The 20,126-nt window shown below is 37.4% G+C and overlaps 1 pseudogene; it reads right to left on the bottom strand.

Annotated features, from left to right (window-relative positions):
- Nucleotides 1-1,249: 1,249 nt before the first annotated feature.
- On the bottom strand, nt 1,250-17,333 carry LOC140950820 (A disintegrin and metalloproteinase with thrombospondin motifs 6-like; annotated as a pseudogene).
- Nucleotides 17,334-20,126: the final 2,793 nt, after the last annotated feature.

Below are 20,126 nucleotides of genomic sequence, written 5' to 3'. Positions count from 1 at the left end.
AAAGTAATGGTTATTTTTTCCTTTGAGGAGAATCCTTCAAATAGTGTAGGGCCTTGTTACCTTCGACTGAAGAATAAGTGGGTAAGTAGCACACTTTGAATTTCCATCAAAAACTACAAAGGTTCTTATTAGGTAAGGTTAATTGACATAATGGTCGACTTCAGTTCATACCATGGAAACAGTGAAGCCTTTTCCACCAAGGTTAGCGGTGGGAACTTACTCTTAGAAGCTTATCTTAACTGGAGATTCAATGTTTTGAGTTGGAAAAAGGCATGCGATGTTGAGTTCCTTGTGTTTCGGAAGGTCACTGAGTTTAGAAATGCGCTTTATTTGAGCGTCAATGTATTTAGCACGAAAGTGCTAATTGAGGAAACTATTTTTCCCGTCTCCTTCTGAAGACGAGACAGCCATTTTACTTGGTCGAACCCACGACCTCCTCCCGCTCTGCAGTGAAGCGCCACTCTACCTATTTAGCTTATCCTGTAACTGTCTGCCGCGATTCGAGGCGGTTATAGTGGATGTTTTAGCTGATGTCTCTACTGCGTATTATATGAAAATAAGGAAAGGATGTTTAGCTTGTTAACCATTTCAACGGTCGTCGGGCTTTTAGAGATTCAATTTTAGGTGAAAGAAACGACCACTCTTAGCTTCGCTAAAACGGAGAGGATTAAACTCTTAACCTCCACTTTAATACTATCAGAAATGGTAGTTAAACAAAAGGCAAAAAGGTTGGTTTTTATCCTCGTAATACTACTAAAGAGCCGTCGTGCTAACTGGTATTAAATATGCCTGAGATTTTCATAATTTTAAGAGAGCAGTATCTTGATGTGAGGTTTTGTGTTTATTTTTTCTTATACATTAGTTTCTGGCAATGTAAATACCATCTTTATTTTAATATTTTACCTTCACCTTTGAGTGTCATTGCCAATTTAGATTATTCATAAAACTAAAACAAATTGGTCTTTAGAATCAGTTATCTTTAGGCCTTTTTTCGAGCAACCTTTTTAAAGTCCTCATGCACTCTTTACTCCCGGCAGGGGCTTTTATAGCCCATCCAGTAGATTTCTTTATAATAAGGCTTGAAATGGAGTGTTCTTTGGTGCACACATATTAACGGCTTATCTAAGCTGATGCTTTTGTACAGAGGAGAAAAGCAAAATAAGACCCAGTTTATTGAAGTAGTAACCAAACTCGTCGTTATATCATAACACCGGTAACTTTTAAGGGAAAAAAATGCAGACAGATGATGCAGATTTTTAGCCCATAATTTAATTTTGTGATAATGAGAATTTTTCATGGCATGTTTAACTCTTTAAGCCTTAACGTTTTACATTATTTGTACGTTAAATAGCAGGATTCGAAAGTGAATTCAATCGTAGAACTGCCAATGACATGTGGGAACGAACGTTGGGAGATTTTCTTGCGGTTGATACTGCCTTGCGCTTATTCCTGTGTGAAAAAAAAAAGAAAGAAAGAAAGAAAGAAGAAAATTGTTTATTCTATTGAAAACATTGAGGACGAAGATTTTATTGCCCAGAGGTGAAAGTGATCCGGGGAGCCGGGGAGCTCCTGGTATCTCGTGCGTTTTCATACAAGCCTCTGGGCACAACATAGGCCAAAGAGGGAAGCGAACTGCTTCAAACGAAGGGGGTTTTTATGCTATAAAATATCTCTCAAGCAGATAACTAAAGAAAACGATTTCACTCGAATTATTTTACACTCCTGTTTTTCTCCTTTATATACTTACGTAAGGAAAATGGTAAACGTAGTTGGTCATGGGTCCTCCAACGTTGGCCCAACAATATGTAGTTTTGGTTTGGTTACCATATTTGTCATAATTCTCAGAAGCGTCCCAGGAAGACCAGCATTCTCCGTAAAATTGGACAGCGAAGTACTTGTAGCCCATGTCACGTGCTACCAACGCACATTGACGTATGGTAGCGTCCATATTGTACCAGTCAATGAAAGGTCGGAAATTTGCATACAATGTGGGAAGAGCACGGCTAGACGAGTCTTTATAACAACCAACCGCCTCAAATTTAGGTAATGGTTCTAAAACAAAGGAATTAATGAGAAAATGCATTACAAGAAGATACAGCGTAAATATATTTTCTTAGAAGGGTAACTAAAGTGGCATATCCTCAGTGCTAGTAAAAGACATGATTAATATATAGAAAAGTAAAAATTATACTAACATTTGAGACCTGACCTGTGCAATGCTAACAGACTTAAGAAACAGGAAACATTTAAATTAGCTGCTCCAGAACCATACTTTAATGTCTATGAGGCATGTCATGATTTCTTCTTACTCCTACTCCACCAAAGATAAAGAAAACCCTACCTAAAGGTCAAGCTTGAGGCATAGAGGTGGGCTTATTCAGCCTGCCATTTTTTTGAGTGCGCATAAAAACCTTGCCATATGCAACATACTGTCTAGTCATCCCCACAATAACGACGGATGAAAACTGGGCTAATGGAAAGTTCTATCACAAGGTGTTTCTAAGGCAGTTTTGAATATAATGGTGTCATTGGCGGTTTTCTGATTTGCACTTGTCAGTTTTTCAGGGTTGTAGTTTCTATAGGATAACAACAAACGCTAAAATTGCACTGTTATTATAGCAAATATCAAGAGCCATAATGGGACAGAGACTGTCCCATTATTGCTCTTGTAAATACCAAATGTGTAAACGACACTGTGGTCTCCAATTCCAATTCCATTTGAACACTTGTTTTTTTTGGAAGCAGGCTTGTATCGGTAGTAGGTATCCTGTGCATTTGGTCCTGACATGCACAGGCCACCATGTCCAAGAGCAAACACATTGTAACCACTTTGTTTTGTAAGCTCCTTGCACTCCATTAACGTTTTGCTTGCATCAGCTTCTTGGGTGAAATCGCCAAGTGTTTCTGAGAACAGGTCTTGAGGTGTCTTGAAACACCCGATCTCGTACTCTGTTGGGGTAATGAGAGGTAATAGTTTTATCGCAAATCTGAAAAGTTGGATTCAGTGCCGAAATCATGCCAATGGAGAGAGAAAGGGATTGACTGAATGCAACCTCTTCAGTCTATTTACTGTGTACCACATAAGTTTGGATGAAGATCAAATTTGGCTATAGGGTAGTGGCAAGTCCTCCCCATTTGTTAAACATTAGGTATTTAGTACGTTTTGTATAAATTACCCTACATCTTTCCTACATTAAGAAAATTCAGCAGGTGGAAGCCAGAGTAATTGTGCGTACGTTAAAATGACGCGTAGTCATTCTTCATTGTGGTGGCTTAATTTTTCTTTGTACTGTATAGTAAGGAGGGTTTATACCTTTACAGGGGTTGTCACTATTGCATGACTCCGTTATAGCAGGAGGTGGGGATTCGTATTCACATTGTATGTCTGAAACATCTTCATCTTGTCCCAGTTCGTTTATTCTTGAGCATTTAACCTCCCTGGTTCGGTTTCCGGTAAGGCAAAGCTTTGAACACTAAGGAATAAAAAATGCACAATTTAAAGTCATCCACAAATACATTCACGCATAAGTGTTTCTGCATAACTAGTTACTGGTTACAGATCCCATTGGGGTTAGAAATGAACGGAACTTGTTGTGTCCTCATACGATTTACCCTACTATTTTAAACAGTCCCATGACCTAAGGTTGGGACGCGCAGTCACTGCAAAAGATTGTTACTTTCTTCCCGAGTGATTCTTTAAAGCCACACAAGAGTAACATCACAAACCGAAAGAGTTATTAGAAGAGGCCTATCAAAGGATTTTCGGAGATGAGCCATACTGCTAATCAAAAAGAGTAGGGGGAATTTCTGTTCGATTAGAGTTGTGTGGGAAACGGACTGTTAATTTCGGGCTGACACTCATCAGATTATCGCTGCTCTGGTGAAGCTATTGAATTCTGCGTTTTACTACGTATTCCATACCTCAGGCCAGTAGGTTTTCCACGTAGCAGGACAGTTCACATCATTGCAGCTTGATCTGAATGTCATTGGCTTTAATGTTATGTTACATAGGAATTCTGACTCGTCTATGTCGTAATGAGTGTCGTTTAGCTTTGCGCGGCAAACAACAGATCGTGACTGGGTACCTTTTCCACATGTTTTAGTACAAGCTTGCCAATCGTCTGTATGCCAGCTAATTTCCAAAGTAAAATACATATTACTGGGAAGGTTATGAGAAGCAAAAAAAACTCGATAATATCCACTAAACGTTGGATGATGGATTAAAGAAAATGAAAGGTCAAAATTCACGTTTAATTGAAAATTTGGAGAAAATTAGTTAAATTAAACTATTTTCGGACAGAGGTGATTCTGGCTTTGCCTACTAACAAACAAACATTGAAAGATATGAAATAAAGAAATCTGAAACTTTTTCAACACTTGTGGCAGAAATATTCCAGTACGATGTGTGCTAGATAAATATTTTCTCTCAGCTCAATACTCTATTCTTCCGAGTTAAATTTGTACTCTTTTCTTTATAGAGTTTGAGTTACCACTAAAGTTTATCTTTCCACCTTCTTACCTGTAACAGAGATTCACAGAGTTTGGTTTGGACTCTTCTCCACAGCAGTTAACACTAGCAGCTGTCTGACCGGTGTCATTGTCCGATTTGACGCAAAGTACCTCGCGGGTCTGCTGTCCTGTTAAGCGATGAGATGACAAAGTTAGTTCAGCCAAAATATAAATGGCTAGTTATCGAAAGAGGCCAGCCCAAGATTATATCCAGAATAGATAAATTGCTACAGCTGTTATAGTTCCTTGTAAGTTGGCGAGTCTCAACGAAACGAGCTAACTAAACTAAAGATAACTAGAGTAAAGATCATTGTAAAAATAACCACCTGTTGTGCAATCTGTCCAATTTGATGTGACCCAGGAACAGGTTGCTGACTCAGGGGATTCGTTCTCCTCAAGAGGCCTCAAATACTGATAGTCGATACCCACGTTTGCTTCTGACAAATGAGCAAACTATACGAAAAATAAAAAATATCAATCAGTGTAAGTTAGGAGTAGAACGAATTGTCAAAAGAAGATGACAAAAGGAAAGCACTATCAAAACATATAGAAACACAAGAAAATGGTACCATTGCAGTCAGTAAACATCGAAAGTCATGGTCAACAATTCAAGAAATCTTACAAGTAAACAAGCTACTTTTATACTTTTATTCCTAGAGACAACAGTTGAGACATGTAATGTGTTTTAAACGTTTGACTTATCGCACGAAATCTTGGGGGTTTAACCCTATGTATTCAGCATTTTAACATACTGTATTTATTCGATTAACCGCCCTGGGCGCTCATTAAATTTATGGACCTCGAGAGTGGGCGCTTATTCAATTTTCATAATTTCAAAAAGTGTAGCATGTTTATTTTGGAACAAAATAATAAATGGTAATAACAAAACTCAAACATGTAACAAAGCAAGGTTTCTGTAAAATAGTCTGAAGAAAACTCCTTCTCCGGGGAAGTGTCTTATTAGTACCTACTCAATTTTTTTTCGGTTGGGAGGTGAAAGAGGGTGGGGTTGAGGTGGGCGCTTATTAACTGTTTCTGTCTTTAGGATGGGCGCTTATTCGAGGTGGGCGCTAATTCGAGGTTGGGCGCTTATTCGAATAAATACGGTAGCTACATTAATTCAGTATTATTAGATTTCTTTTTTCATGTTCTTCTTGACCTCATCATAGGATTGGCGAGAGCTGAAGACTACATTCAGTTCTAATCAATACTTACAACTATTCTAAGAGGCATATTTGTTGGACCTTCAATTTCCAAGCGGTCAGGAAACTTAGCGTCATTAATGTAGGTTATTTTTGTACCAGCTTTGTATACAACTTTGCCCCACCAAGAAGGAATAGGAATCAAGTCATTCCCCTCTTCATCTTGAACACCTGAGCGGAAAAAACAGAGAAAATGTGAAAGACACTGTGTGTGATTTGCATTTGTAATTTTTTTGTTTGTTTGTATTTTTGCATTAATCCTTGGTTAACTTATATTGTGCTTATTACTAAAAGGGGTATTTTTGATAAGGAAATAGAATAGTTGATCCTCACGAAGTCATTTAAAATATGGCCTTTTAAGTCGCTGACAACTATCACCGTCAGTGTTAGAGGCGTCAGAGTTACCCTGATTCATATAATAGCGCGCTCAAGTGAGGCTACTTCGCTTAAAAGTGTTAACTATTCTATTGACTTGAGTTTCAGCAAACCATCTGACCTTCGTGTCAGTCTGAGTTCTTATTGCCAGTTCATGGCATTTTAATAGACATTCTAACTGTCAATTTGGCTTCGAATATAAAAAACGTAAGTGTGTTTAATCCGTCTTTTTGTCTTTGAATAAAAAAATGTAGGAGATCTTATTTAATGGGATTAAGAATAAAGGTGCTTACCAACACTCAAAACTGACCAACTTGTAAGATATCCCTTCAAGTATTAGACACTAGTCTGAGGTCTCTCGTTTTGTTTAACGTTTTTGCAGTTCTTGTTTCACTCAAAACTGCCAAAACGTCGACGGTACCTGTTTTGTTTGTTAATGGCCTTTCCTACTTACCAATTAAATTATAGGTCTTGCTTCTCTCTTCGAAAACAGCATTAGCAGAGTGCACGGGTAGTTCAACAATGGTATCAACAGGGCTATAAGCTGAAATATCGATGAATGGTAAATGGAAAATGAATTGAAACGATCGCTTTTTTCCTGTGAAGACAACTCAAGATTCCGCAGAGCTCAACCCAAATACAAAGCTGAAAAAGTGTCTGAGTAACCTTTTCATAAGAACATGTTTATTTCTATCCCAACATACACTACAAGATCATTTCTCATATTGTTGTTCATCTACGTTACGTTATTTTCCATAAGGACAAACTTAAATGTTACCATATTGGATGTAGTTCTCGGTATAGGTGGACTTCACCAAGGTACAGGAATCTCCATCGCCACCACAAACTCCACATCGATCTTTGACCTTTCCCGAACTCATGACGTGATCACAGCCCACGGACTGTAGAAGAAGAACGCAAAATGATTTAAATTTATTAACAGTATGAGTTCTTCATTCGATCGATATCGTGCGGATTAAAGCAATGCACCAATCTGCTCTCCGACCTAAGTTTCCCAGAGTGGCTACACCTAATGTGCACCAGGTTAATGTAAACACTTTCCAATTCTAAGAAATAAAACACACACACTCAAAGAAAAAAACTGCTTTACAATACAGCGCAATTGCGAGTATATCCCCAAAGATCGATGTTACTTGGGGTCAAAACCTGGTGTCAAAACTAGCTATCGGGTACAACAGGTTTAGACGTGAGTTTAATAGTACCTGGCATTGTCCATTTATGCAGACATCATACACAAAAGGGTTTTGGTGATCACATCGAGTCCCGTCAGCCACGTTACCATAAGTGCGAACTGAATTTCCTGATCGGCAGGTAAGTGTGCATGCACTGACGCCTGAAATACAAAGATACACGCATATGAAAATCAATTTAATTTCGCACAATAGGTTTAATATTCAGTCGCAATTTCACTTGAATTTCATACTTTCACATTCTGAGGTTCTCTGGGATTCTTTTAATCACATGCAAAGCGCCCTAAGGTTTAGCGGAATTTCATTTTCAGCGGAGTTACTTACTTTCGAGTTTACAAATCCTATCGAACAACCCATCTCTTGGCTTTCAGATCAAGTTTTTGTGGGAACGTTTCACAAAAGCCTACCGAGGGACCCCTACCGAGTCACAAACACACACCACATCAAATTCGAATTAATCAGGATTCAACTTATAAAGTAGCTATAACCTTTACAAGTGCGCGTACACTACCTTGTTGGAATTAATAATAATAACAATAATAATTAAAGTTCTTAAAAACGCATTCTGCATTTAAAAGAATATTTTATGAAGTTAACCTGATATGTTGTATATACCTCCAGTTGTAATTTAGTCTTTTGTAAAAATAACAAAATCCCCTGTACTTGAATTTATATGTAAGGTGTTTCTTTCTGTATGTCATTGTATTTCTTTTCTTTTCTTTTTTCTTATGTAATTTAATAACTTCTTTATTTTAAGTCTTGTCCTGCCTAGATTAGCATTATAGCTATTTACAGGACATAAAGTATTGTAACTTTATATTTCTTTAAAGAAATACATTGTTGTTGTTATAAATGTCTCGATGCTTTTTACAACTAAAAGAAAGAGCTCTCACGAAAAATATACGTTTTTAAGAGAATATCAATACTGTTCTTTAACAACCAGGTAGATTTTGGATCGAGAGCACAACTGAATGAATTAAGCTTTTAGACAATAACATGTTTGTGGAAAAATAGTTTTGCGCACCAGCGGAACGCTTCTTGACCTTAATCTAGTTTTAACTATTTTATTTCATACTTGATATGTGATAGAAGGTTAAGGTTGAATCAATTTCCTGACATTGGATGTTGCGATATGTTGATTGAGTGGGTGGACAAGCAACCTGAAAACGAAAAAGAGAGGCTCCAGAATTCTATAACTTAAAAATATAACGAAATATATTCGTTATTTCGACCATTAAGTTCCTTTCAACGATGCGGCCAGAAATAATCTTCTCCCTAAATTAACCCGTGAGTACGACTGGCAGAATGCCTGGTGAGACAGCTGTCAAGTAACAACTATCCTAACTCATGATTAAACAGCAACGGCACAAATTATTAGATAGTTTGGAGACCCCTTCTCACATTACCTCACTACCATTTACTCACATAACTATTGCATATTTCCCAATGAGCTTTCGATGGCCCAGCACAGTTTTGACCTCCATTCTGAGGACTGATAAAAAAAAAGTTTAATAAAAACTTTTAAAAAATCGTCATAGTAGGACGTTTTTGTTCCATTTGTATTTTTTTGTTTTTTTTCTTTGTTTCTCACTTCAGTGTTTTGCCTAAAGTTATGATTAATTATTGTATTTTTTTCCTGATCTTTTAGAAAAAACAGAGGTGCATCCAGAATATTCAGAAAGGGGTGGCTTGGACACTTGCCAATTATATACCATTTATTTTATTGAGAATTCTTTAAAAATATTTCGAAATTGCCCAAAAAAAGAAGAATTGCGATCCTCTGGACTTGCCTGCGTGCAGACGTCTCCTATTTCCTTTGTTGCACGCGGAAAAGGGACAGGAGACCTCTGCACGCAGGCAACACTGGACCAACCCTTAAATCCGCCCGTGGAAAATTCTTATGTTTAGTCTCCTTATAATTTCAAAGCAAGGCTAAATGGATCGTTTGTCAGTAGAAGCAATGCTTTCAACAACTCTCAGTACTGAAACCTTCTCCTAAAAAAAAAAAAACGTGAAAGAAGTCCCATTGCGTTTAGGCCTCTTCTATCCGCTTCACTTACGCTGGGTTAGTGCATGTTCTTTCTCTGTATCGCACGCCTCCTTCACAAGAAGGAGAGCACGTGGTATAGTCAGACCACTCGGTCCAGCCTCCGTCGGTCTTCGGTGTGCCATTATCTACACAGGCACCTTTGATGCACCACTTAAAAAGAGGAAAAATCAGTTATATTCCAAATATGTGTTAATGCACTCTTTCGGAAGGCTAGGGATTTAACTTACCTTGCGCATTCCACAAGGCGTTCCTTCAAGGGGCAATATAAAGGAGGACAAACATTTGTAGCCATCTCGAGTACAATGCAGGGCCTCGCATGAATCCTGGAAATTTAGCAGTAATGAAAAGTTAATTTCAATATTCCAGCAGAATATGCTGGACTATACTAGGCGTAGTATACGGCCTTGCTTTTCATGAGTCTCTCCTCTCGGTGGCTCGGTGGATAGAACTCAATATCTAACGTTCACATGTCATTGGGAGTTACGCATTAATTTCATTCTAGTACTCTCTTGTAATTGCTTGTTACGTGTTTAAAACATATAGTCGACTCTTGTTTACCTCGAGATTTATATGTGGACATCTTCTATACCCAGTACCATAATCGTATTCGCATTGTGTATCTGCGTCAACTAGTTCCCCTGGCAGCCTTGTGTAGTAGGATTCTGGTGGAATAGGACGAGTAGATGAAGGAACATCATCCAGGCAAAAAGAATCATCGCTCCTTTGTGAGAAAAAAAGAAGTAATAACTAAACTTACCAAATTAACTGCGTTACTGGTTAACCTTTTTTTTACACAAAATGGCATTCACTGAAAAAGTGGTTGGATGAACTAATGCGTAAGAAAACTGATTTGTTTATTTGTTGACATGACAAGTCCACATCTTCAATGTGTTACAAATTATTGTCGCCATTTTTGTCTAGTCCATTCTTCTATTCTCGAACTATGCAATTTCCTTAGCTATTTACGGGTGGGAAATTATGCAACTATTAAAAGTTGAGTGTCAAGAAATTAAAATTTCTTCTTGTTGCAAACGTTTAAATTGATTACGAAAACGATATCCTAAGGCTCGGCAGTCTCTCCTTTAGTTGCCGCGGCCAAAAAACTGTGAAAACTTCTCAATAAAAAGTCTCGAAATACATCACCACGTTTTGAAGTTTTAGTAGAGTACAGTTTAAACTTGAAAGAGAAGGACTCTGGACTAAAATTTCGCATACCCCAAAAAGTTACAACCAGCTGGTTTGCAAAGTCAATATTCTAACAAAACTATGGACACTTTTAACATTCTTTCAGGTTTTTTCATAGATGACAAAATGTATTCACATACGAGAGGAAAGTTTGAATGGCAGCCCTGCTGCAAGAAGACCACTTCAAGGCCCCAGGGCCCGCTATAAGCGTCGACGACATGATGTTGACATAATTTGGACAATCGGCATTTCCATCATGATCAACGCCAAGACTGTGAAAATAAATAAAATAACATCATAACAGAATTAGACGTTTATAACGTTGGTCAGTACTTTTTACAGGTCCATGCACAGTTTTTCATCAAGAAAATGATTATAAGTTGATTTTAACCAATAGATAGATTTTATTTCCTGGACAATAGGAGTGACCTTGTTCCTCTGAATTGAGAAGTCTACAAAACGGAGCTCGATGCCAAAGCAGCATCCAAGCCACAGAAGCCAGTACTTACTTGTGAGCAGTCTCATGTGCAATCGTATAAGCAGTTTGCAGTCCGTTATCGCTGTTTACATTAACCAGGTCATTGTGAAGGCAAACTGAATTGTACACCACCGCCACTCCTAAAGATCCAAAACAGAAACGTTTAGAAAATTGCAAAAGCTATATCAAACGCTTTTCTAGCGACCCAAATATACAAAGTGGGCGTTATATGGGCTATATAACGCCAGTAAACCACCAAAAAGTTTGCTATATTGCTTTTATAAAAAGCTCTGCGAAAACAATTGAGCTAAAAAAACCTCGTGTTCAGGGCTTGTCGGTTGCTTTACCTCTTTTTAGCGACATTATGGCAACAGCCTGCACTATTGACGTCATTTTAACAAAGATCGATAACGTCTTCATAATTTGGTCAACACTAGCTCGTTATGAAGAATTAACCGGCGGATACAGTGTCAGTAAGCCAGTCAGAAACGGAGTAATATTTTGAATGAATGATAAACTATGATATTACGACATAGATAATCTCAAGATTTGGGCCCTTTGACTTTCACGATATAAAAGCCGTTGCTGAACATATTTGACTACATATAGTGTTACAAGCAGTAATTGAAAAAATATGGATTTATCCCATTATTATTCTAAGAGGATAAAGGAAGAAAAGAAATTGCGACTCGTTTTGATCACCCACTAAGAAGAAAGAAGAGGTATAAAAGTCATATTCCTTACCTCCAATTCCAGCGCTTTGAGGATAAAATACAAACAGTAAGAGTAATCAGAATCAATGGATATAACAAATTATTATTTTGTTACAAATATTTTTAAATAACGTATTTTGACGCATATTTTCTTAGGTGTAAGCCTACGTGGAAGCCGACGCCTTCATCGTGCGCCCAATTGGGTAGGTGTTAAAAAAAAAAGAAAATCGGTACTTTAAGCATTATTTTACCCTTTTAATAATTGTGTCATCTGTCATTAAGTAAACTAGATTGTTTCATAAATGAAATAGGCCACTTCCAAGTTCCAAAAACCCTCAGTTTCAAAATAAGGCAAAGTGCACAACCTTTCGTTTTATTTGGATGAGAATGAAAAATCATTTCATATTTCATATCAAAGGCTGAGCACTTAACCTCGTTTGGTACTGAGGCCTGGGCCTGGGAAACTCGGAAATGGCCTATCCATTTATTTTGAGAAACAGGTTTCGTTCTTGTGAAAATTTTTTTTTTTTAGCTGGGTACACTAAATTGACTAGTGTGACGTGGTAAAAGACATTCGCTTTTTCGGTATAAAACATTATCAGTTGGTAATAATGATGAGTCAGGTTACCTGCGAACAAGAGAAGCAACATCGAACTGAAGTGGATCAGATGCGTTATTTCTGTTGTTGTCACGAGCCCAGGCTTCCAGTTTTTGGATCACAGTCACCTGACTTACACCTGAATTTGAAGGATCAACTCCAAGCTGAAAATCAGGGAGGTAAAGCCAAAATTACTATAAGCACTGATCGATTGATCGTAAGCAATTTTTTGGGTGTTTAAAAACATCAAAGTTAACTAAAAAATGTATTGCCATGGCCATAGGACTGAAACACGGCGACAATTTACCCCTTCACTTCCAAGAGTGGCCTGATCAGGAACCCTGGCCTAAGTCAAAACTTAACAAAATCTCTTTATTTCATTTTGTAAAATGATGAAATACAAATAGTACTGGCTTAATGTGACATTCTTGCAAAAGAGGTTTTATTTAAATGTTCAACACAACGCAGGAATTTGACCACAGATTCAAAAGTTAGAAGAACCTTACAAGACTCTACCATTCACTCTGGTACTGAAAGGGTTAATCAAACTATTCACTGGAAATTTAATTAATTCAAATAATGAGTTTTTAGCTGTTTCATGCTCTTACAGCCAAATTTTGTAAGGCTGACATTAAAACTTGTGGATGACATTAAACCTCGGTGACATCAAAACTTGTGGATTCAAAAGAAAAAACAACATTGTACAGCTTCAAGTGACATCCTTCTCGTATCAGTGACTCTAAACGAATTTAACCTTTGGTGGAAAAGAAAGCAGAGGATGAATATTACAGTAATACCTCTTCATTTGTGATAAGGACAAGACGCGTGATTACATAATTGATTTTGATGTTTCCAACAGTTACACCATTGAAAATTGAATTCACCTGAAATTTCAAAACAGAGAAACTGACTTAGTAATAGCCTTTCAGAAAACATTTCACAGGCGAAAATAAAATAAGAATAAGATAGGACATAAATTTCATACCCCTGGGGTAATTTCCGTATTTATTCGATTAACCGTCCTGGGCGCTTATTAAATTTTTGGACCTTGAGAGTGGGCGCTTATTCGAGGCTGGGCGCTTATTAAATTTTCACCATTTTTAGCAAGTGAAGTGTGTTTATTTTGCAACAAAACAATAAATGGTAATAACGAAACGCGAAGATGTAACAAAGCAAGGTTTCTGTAAACTACCCCTACTCTGAAGAAAACTCCGTCTTCTTTTTATATTAGTACTTATTCAATTTCCATCTCATTGTCACCCAAGTGGGTGGGGTTGGGTGTGGGAGCTTATTCGAGGCTGGGCGCTTATTAACTCTTTCTGCCTTTAGGATGTTCACTTATTCTAGGTGGGCGCTAATTCAAGGTGGGGCGCTTATTCGAAGAAATACGATATGTTGGGTGGTGAGTGCGAAGATTCAATTTGTGATCATTTCTTCCGTGACCAACAAACGTTTCCCTTCAGTGACACTGACGATGCCAAATTTACTTTTCCAATAAAGTTTCCGCACTTTAAATCGAATTTCTCCAATCCTTGAAAGAAAAATTCCTAAAAGAGTACGCCATCCACATATCTGTATTCAGCTTAACAATTTAAACTAGGGAAAGAAGATAAGCTCATGTATCAGCCAAAAATATTATCACCCTACGCGTGCCGTGATTCTTCTAAATCGTACAGAAGAAGGCGCCTTTAATACTCCTAATACAGTCAAACCCGGAGGGGAGCATAGAGAGTGTCCGTGTTTTAAAAAAGGGTGTCTGTATCAAGAGGGTTCAATTTAGAGAAAATGTAAGCCGGTCTTTCTTTCTCCAGGGACAAATCAAATTGTCCGTAATAATGAGGTGTCCGTATTAAGCAGGTGTCCGTAAAGCGGGGTTTGACTGTACATCGTAATCATCTGGTAGAGAAGTGGTGGGAAATCTTTTAGGATAGAATGAAAAATGAACGTATAGTATGTACATATGGTTTTAGCCTTACAATGCTGCCTAAAAGCAGAAGAAATTCCTCAGTTTTATTCCCGTGAGCTGAAACAACATGTTCGTCTGCCAGTAATGCTACCTCTAGGTACTTGTCGATCAGTAGGCCTTCATTACTATTCGCGTCTTCTAGCTGCTGGTTTAGGCCTCTTTTTGAAAACTTGTTCATCTCTAAGGGTGGATTAAAATCATGAGCGATTAATCTTAAGGAACGTCTCTAGACTAAGTGTATTGTTTTCCTTCATTCTACTTACAGTTCCTTGAGATCACTTAATATCTCAGAATGCTCGAAAAATGTATTTCCTCTAACAAATTTAAGCACTATTCACTAATAAGTATCTTGAGTATGAATAGATCTCTAGTTAACAGTTATTATCAACAGCAGTCCTATAGGCGAATCTTAGTTTACACTTTTTGCCTCATTAACATATGCTTATCACTAACTGATGACGCTAATGAAATATAAACTCTGAATATTGAAAGGGCATAATAGTTTCAGTTATCTCTGAAAATTTGAGCCCAATACACCGAATGGTTTCAGAGAAATTCTCTTCTAAAAACTCGAAATTTTACAGACAATTTATGGCTCTAACTTTTTTGCCACCCAGCAATTGCTGATATTTCCTTCAATATTGCTTGCAAAGAGCTGAAAATTGCACAAATTTCTCAACTTAATTAATCGGCCCTTTCAACTTTTGAATTTAGTTCGTATTTACGCCCACGGCTTCTATGAGTTCAGTCGTATGCTAATGAGGAAAAATGTAAACAATGACGTCAGCAGAGATTCGCCTATTCAGGACTGCGCGGCCCACCAAAGCGGCGATCATGAATTCCCCTTGTTATTCCACCTACTTATTACAAATAATTCAAACCATTTTCAATTATAATTACTCACTTGTGTGACATTCAAAGTCTTCCTGCAGAGGTCTCTTATACACCACATGCGGTATTCCTTCGCTTTCGTTTCGAAATTGTAAAGCCAAGTGTTCGGGTAGAGGATGGACGACCATGGCGTCACGTGATCGTTTAATGAAACCAGTCTGTTTTTAGCAAAGCAAATACAATCGTTTACTGAATCGTCACACGATACAACATTGATTATGCGGTTTACAAGGCACAGCCACAAAAAAATCACTTTCCGGTGTTTTTGTTTGTTTGAGTGCTCAAAAACAAAAAAAATAACTGAATAATTTGTATTGAAAAAACATGAGAAAACAGCCGACTTTTCGCGACGCCACTGCTGCAGGTTTCTTGCGAAATAACGTCTTAGAAGGGAGTTTGAAAATTTCATACTGATGACGTGTCACTACGCAGATCTGGGTAGATAGTGCTTCTGAATGGTTAAAGCAAATCTCCCTCGCGGTGCCATCAATAAAGGCACTACCCAGAACTAGGGATAGTGGCATGGTGTGGAATCAGTTCTGCAGTCGTTCATCAGACGTCATTTCGCAGGGAAACCTGTAGAGGCATCGTGAAATGTTGGCTGTTTCCTCAAGCTTCAAGTGTAGCAAAAATAGTTTTTCTGCAGACTTGTCATAAGAAGTTTTTGAATAGCTTTTATTGATCTTGTTACACAGTGTAATTAAAAGGCATTATTTCATTGTAGGAATCATTTCATTTAAGCTTGAATATCAATTCAAAGTACAAATGACCAATTACCATTCCATCCCTAACACTCAAAGCTACTAAGGAATCTGGTTCCGAGTCCACCTGCCCGGTCACGTGAAAGGTATTTTCAGAGACAGGTCTTGTAGTTCGCCTTCCATCTTGATCACGTGATTCTAATTGAAGATCCGGTGCCATAAACTTTGTGTTACGTTTAACATGAAGACGCAACTGTTCCCAAAGGCGTTGAGATGGTAATTATACTGAATACCATTGCCTTTATCATCGATCCCTCTTTTCAGCAGCCGACGGTTGTTTAGAGAATTAAATGCCAGGCCTCCCTTTTCGTCCGTCTCGAAGGGAAACGTGACTTCGTATTCAGGAACTTTGGAAAAATGGTATTAAAATGTTACGATATATGTAATATTACAATTCATGGGGAGAAAATGACTCAAAATTTCACCTAAGTCGATTAAAAGGTCCTTTATTCATTTCAACTATACCATCCATCCAATGCTGTACTCCAAAATAGTGTTTGATTTCCCCTCTCGTCATTTGATTGTGAAGAGTAGACTATAAGGGAAAATGAAACTGTATCAGATAACGTGTAATTTTAAAGATATTAATATTAATCTTTTCAATGAAGCCATGTCACAGTAAGCGCCGGGAATCTTGTTTGAGTTATAGGGATCAAAAACATTATTTGTATTGAATTGCATAAAGTTCTTCAATAGCAGATGTCAGCTACAAGGTTTAGAAACATTCTCGGAATAATCGAAAATCTGAATGGCTCTAAGGATATTTTTTTAGACTAACGCTGAGTAAAAACAACACCAAAAAGAACAAAAATAAATAAAAATAAATACAGGAGATATATTTTGTTATTTCAACTAACCAGCTCTTCGGTAAAAGGCAAATTTCAAGTGGCAGCCTAAGAAATTTTATCTTTTGGAATCCGTAATCATGTTTTCCATTCTGACTTTTGAATATTGAGAAAACTGTAGTTGCACATTGTTAGTTATAGGCTTTATAATCACCTCTCCACCAGTGGCACGATTTTCTCCTAAAAATTTGAAGTTAAAAAGGAAAGAAAAATATTAATTAACTTTAAAAAAGCCAGTGAGGCTAGTCAGAATGACATAATCATAACACTTTCGAGACGACTTAAGTTCCCCTAGGACATCCGAACAGATAAACAGTTTTTAGGGCAGCTTCAAAGTAACCAGACACGCTTCAAAATCATAGAGAAAACCATTTGAGACACTCCTGACGTATTTGGAAACAGTCGGTCGTTGGGTAACCGAGGTAACTGACATGTACGTTACTAAGTATATGCCATTTGTTAAGTTCTAGTCGTCTTATTTACCTCTGGGGATTTGCCAGGCAAAGCAGGATATGGCCAATACCAATGTTGGCATCATCATTATGGCGCTGTTGAAGAAGTTCAAAGGAAGATATCTATTAATTGAACGTATTTGTAGTTGGTCTAATGCAACAACAGGGATTATTTATATTAATAAATTGTAACCTTAAATTTTGTAGTGAAAGTGTTGTAAGTGATGTAGTGGTAATAAAGATCTCTGTTAAAAAAAAAAAAAAAAAAAAAAATTTATATTAATAAATAAAACACTCCCTAACAATTGGATTTCACTCAGTGCAGTCGACTCCCGATGAATCGAACCCTCTATAACTCGAACCTCCCGCTAACTCGAAGCAATTTTCATTCCCTTCAGATCATTTTCTATATCATTTTACCCTCGACAACTCGAACTCCCGATAACTCGAACTTTTTTCTATTTCCCTTGAAGGTTCGAATTATCGGGAGTCGACTGTATTTCCAAATTGTGCTACACCAATATGAACGTAAAACTGAATCCTAATATTACCTCAGTTCCATAAAAGCATTGGGTAGGTGAAGGCTCTTCAGAGTTTTCTGATAAAGCCAATCAATCAACAGTCATTAAGTGTCATGCCAAGTTTACTGGCATTTTTCAAGTTTTCTGACAGATAATTTTCGTTTAGTGGTGGACATAAACGCCTTGATGTCAGAAATGAATGATGCAATATTTTGAGACCTATCAACACAAGAGCAAAGAAAAGAGACCGCCGTGCGTGTTGTTCATATGCCGCTATTATAACTTACAAAGAAAAAAACCCGAATGAAAATAACATAGAGAGATGATAATCGACAGAGTACTGATTGAACAACAAACAGCTTTTCAAGAGTCAGCGAAAAATGATCAAAATCAATTTAGTTTTACAACAGTTAAAGCTGCTTCTTTTCATCTATAAATTGTTGAATTAAACCGAGCGGCATCATTATTGTGCTCATTAAGACATTCCACCAGATATTGGCACTCATCTAAATAGCCTTAGTTTATGCTATTGACTGATCGGTTCTGGTTCCCGGCTGTCCGTTAATAATTTTATGTTACAAATATGTCACTATGTACTAAATACAATATTGAAAAGAGATTAAAAGCAAAAGACAAACCAGTCTGAATAAAGTTTTCCGGAACCCCTACTTGAGTATTCGCCTCAGATTGCGCAGTCCACTGTTTACTCTTGAATGTATAAAGTATCAGTGACAGTTTAAGCTAAATGATACGATTATGAATCTTATATAGTTAGAGCTTCAGGAAGTGTGTTCGGTTATCATTACTTGTTGTTTATTGGGGCAGATGTCAGAATCTCTTCATTTCCCATGTACACCTTTAATAGACAGGAACCGGAGCAAGTTTTCGATATCAGTTCTTTCTTGACGCAAGAAATATTAATTTATTCCCTGAGGCAACGAACTTATTTCTTAACGTTATAATTCTAGAACTCTGGACCTTGAATTATTGGACGGTGCATATTATTAATAATGTTATCTTGTGTAGGTTTCTACTCTTTTTTCTTCTATACTAAATGTTTAATGAGCAGCCTTACGGAGACTAAATGGAAGACTCCAGGGGGAAAAAGTAATGTCTCTATTTTGATTTTGGCGACTAAGACGTAGCAATGTTTTCCATCCAGACGTGCATTATGAGATTAACAAGCATCATTAGATGTTAAGTGTTATCGAAGTTTCCGTAATAACTATTATCAGTTATTAAATCTTATGATAATACTTTAAGGTATCAGAACAGATGATCTCGTACCTGTCTACACGCTCTACATGAGGTATGTGCACAACTCTAACTTCTATCAAGCAGCCTTCATATACTGCCCGAAATTGAGCCGAAATTGTAATTAATACAATCCAAGTAAATTTTATTCGTAGCTTGTATTTGCAGGTCTAAATATTTCTGAAAAGTGTCGCACGCATTTTCACCTTTCTGACCGGTAAACCTTTAATCGGAAACTGTTTAGCATGGGCTGCAAAACTTTATCGAAACTAAGCACAGGAGTACCTTTTTGAGGATAAGTGTTTGTCTGCACGACCAGAGACGATTATTAGTCGCAAAGCCTTAAGGTAGAGAAAAAACAATAACAGGTGAAGGGGGCAAAATATAAGATGTAAAAATAAAGAATCATACCGAAGAGAGCTAAGTTTTGTAAACATAAAAAAGCTTGTCAAATGACGACCCCATTGTGTTGATCCATTCCAGTCTTAAATCGCCAGGTTACCATTAGGTAAGACCTGTGTCATGATAATACTTAATCATAACGGCCATCAAAATCCCGGTAGTTGTTACCGTTGTTGTTCTCTTCAGCTGTAAATCCCCTGTTGATTGATAGCACTTCTCTAATACCGCTACCTACTCCTTTTGACGAAAAATTAAGTCCACCAGCTCTAACTTACAACTCTAATCAGCCACTTTCTTTTTTGAAAGTATCCTCCAAACCACGAAAGGAGGAGGGCGAAAACGATTCGAATACGCTACGTGTAGACGCGTATGTTTTAGAAAACAGAGAAAAAATCTCCGTTTTCAAAAAATATCCGGATACGTGTGGATGGGGCCTGTTATCGATAGGTTTACGAGAATATACATTACTGGGTAAAAGATGAGCGCATAATTTAAAGTGTTCACGTGCACGTATGGCACGGAGACTGCTAACAAAATGTTTATTCAAAAGTAACAAATTAAACGGGCTCAAAATGATAGTAAAACGTATTTCAGGGTTTTTTAGTTCAATATAGTAAGGTACCCTTCGTTTTTTCTGCTCAAAAATCCTTGAAAACATTGCAGCTTATAAGCCTAAAACCAATAAAAAATTCCAGCGGGCAACTGCGACAGCT

This window comes from Porites lutea, chromosome 10 (assembly GCF_958299795.1).
Source record: "Porites lutea chromosome 10, jaPorLute2.1, whole genome shotgun sequence".
In the NCBI taxonomy this organism is placed as follows: domain Eukaryota; kingdom Metazoa; phylum Cnidaria; class Anthozoa; order Scleractinia; family Poritidae; genus Porites; species Porites lutea.
Note: the sequence above shows the minus strand (reverse complement) of the source record. Positions and strands in the feature narration are given on the sequence as shown.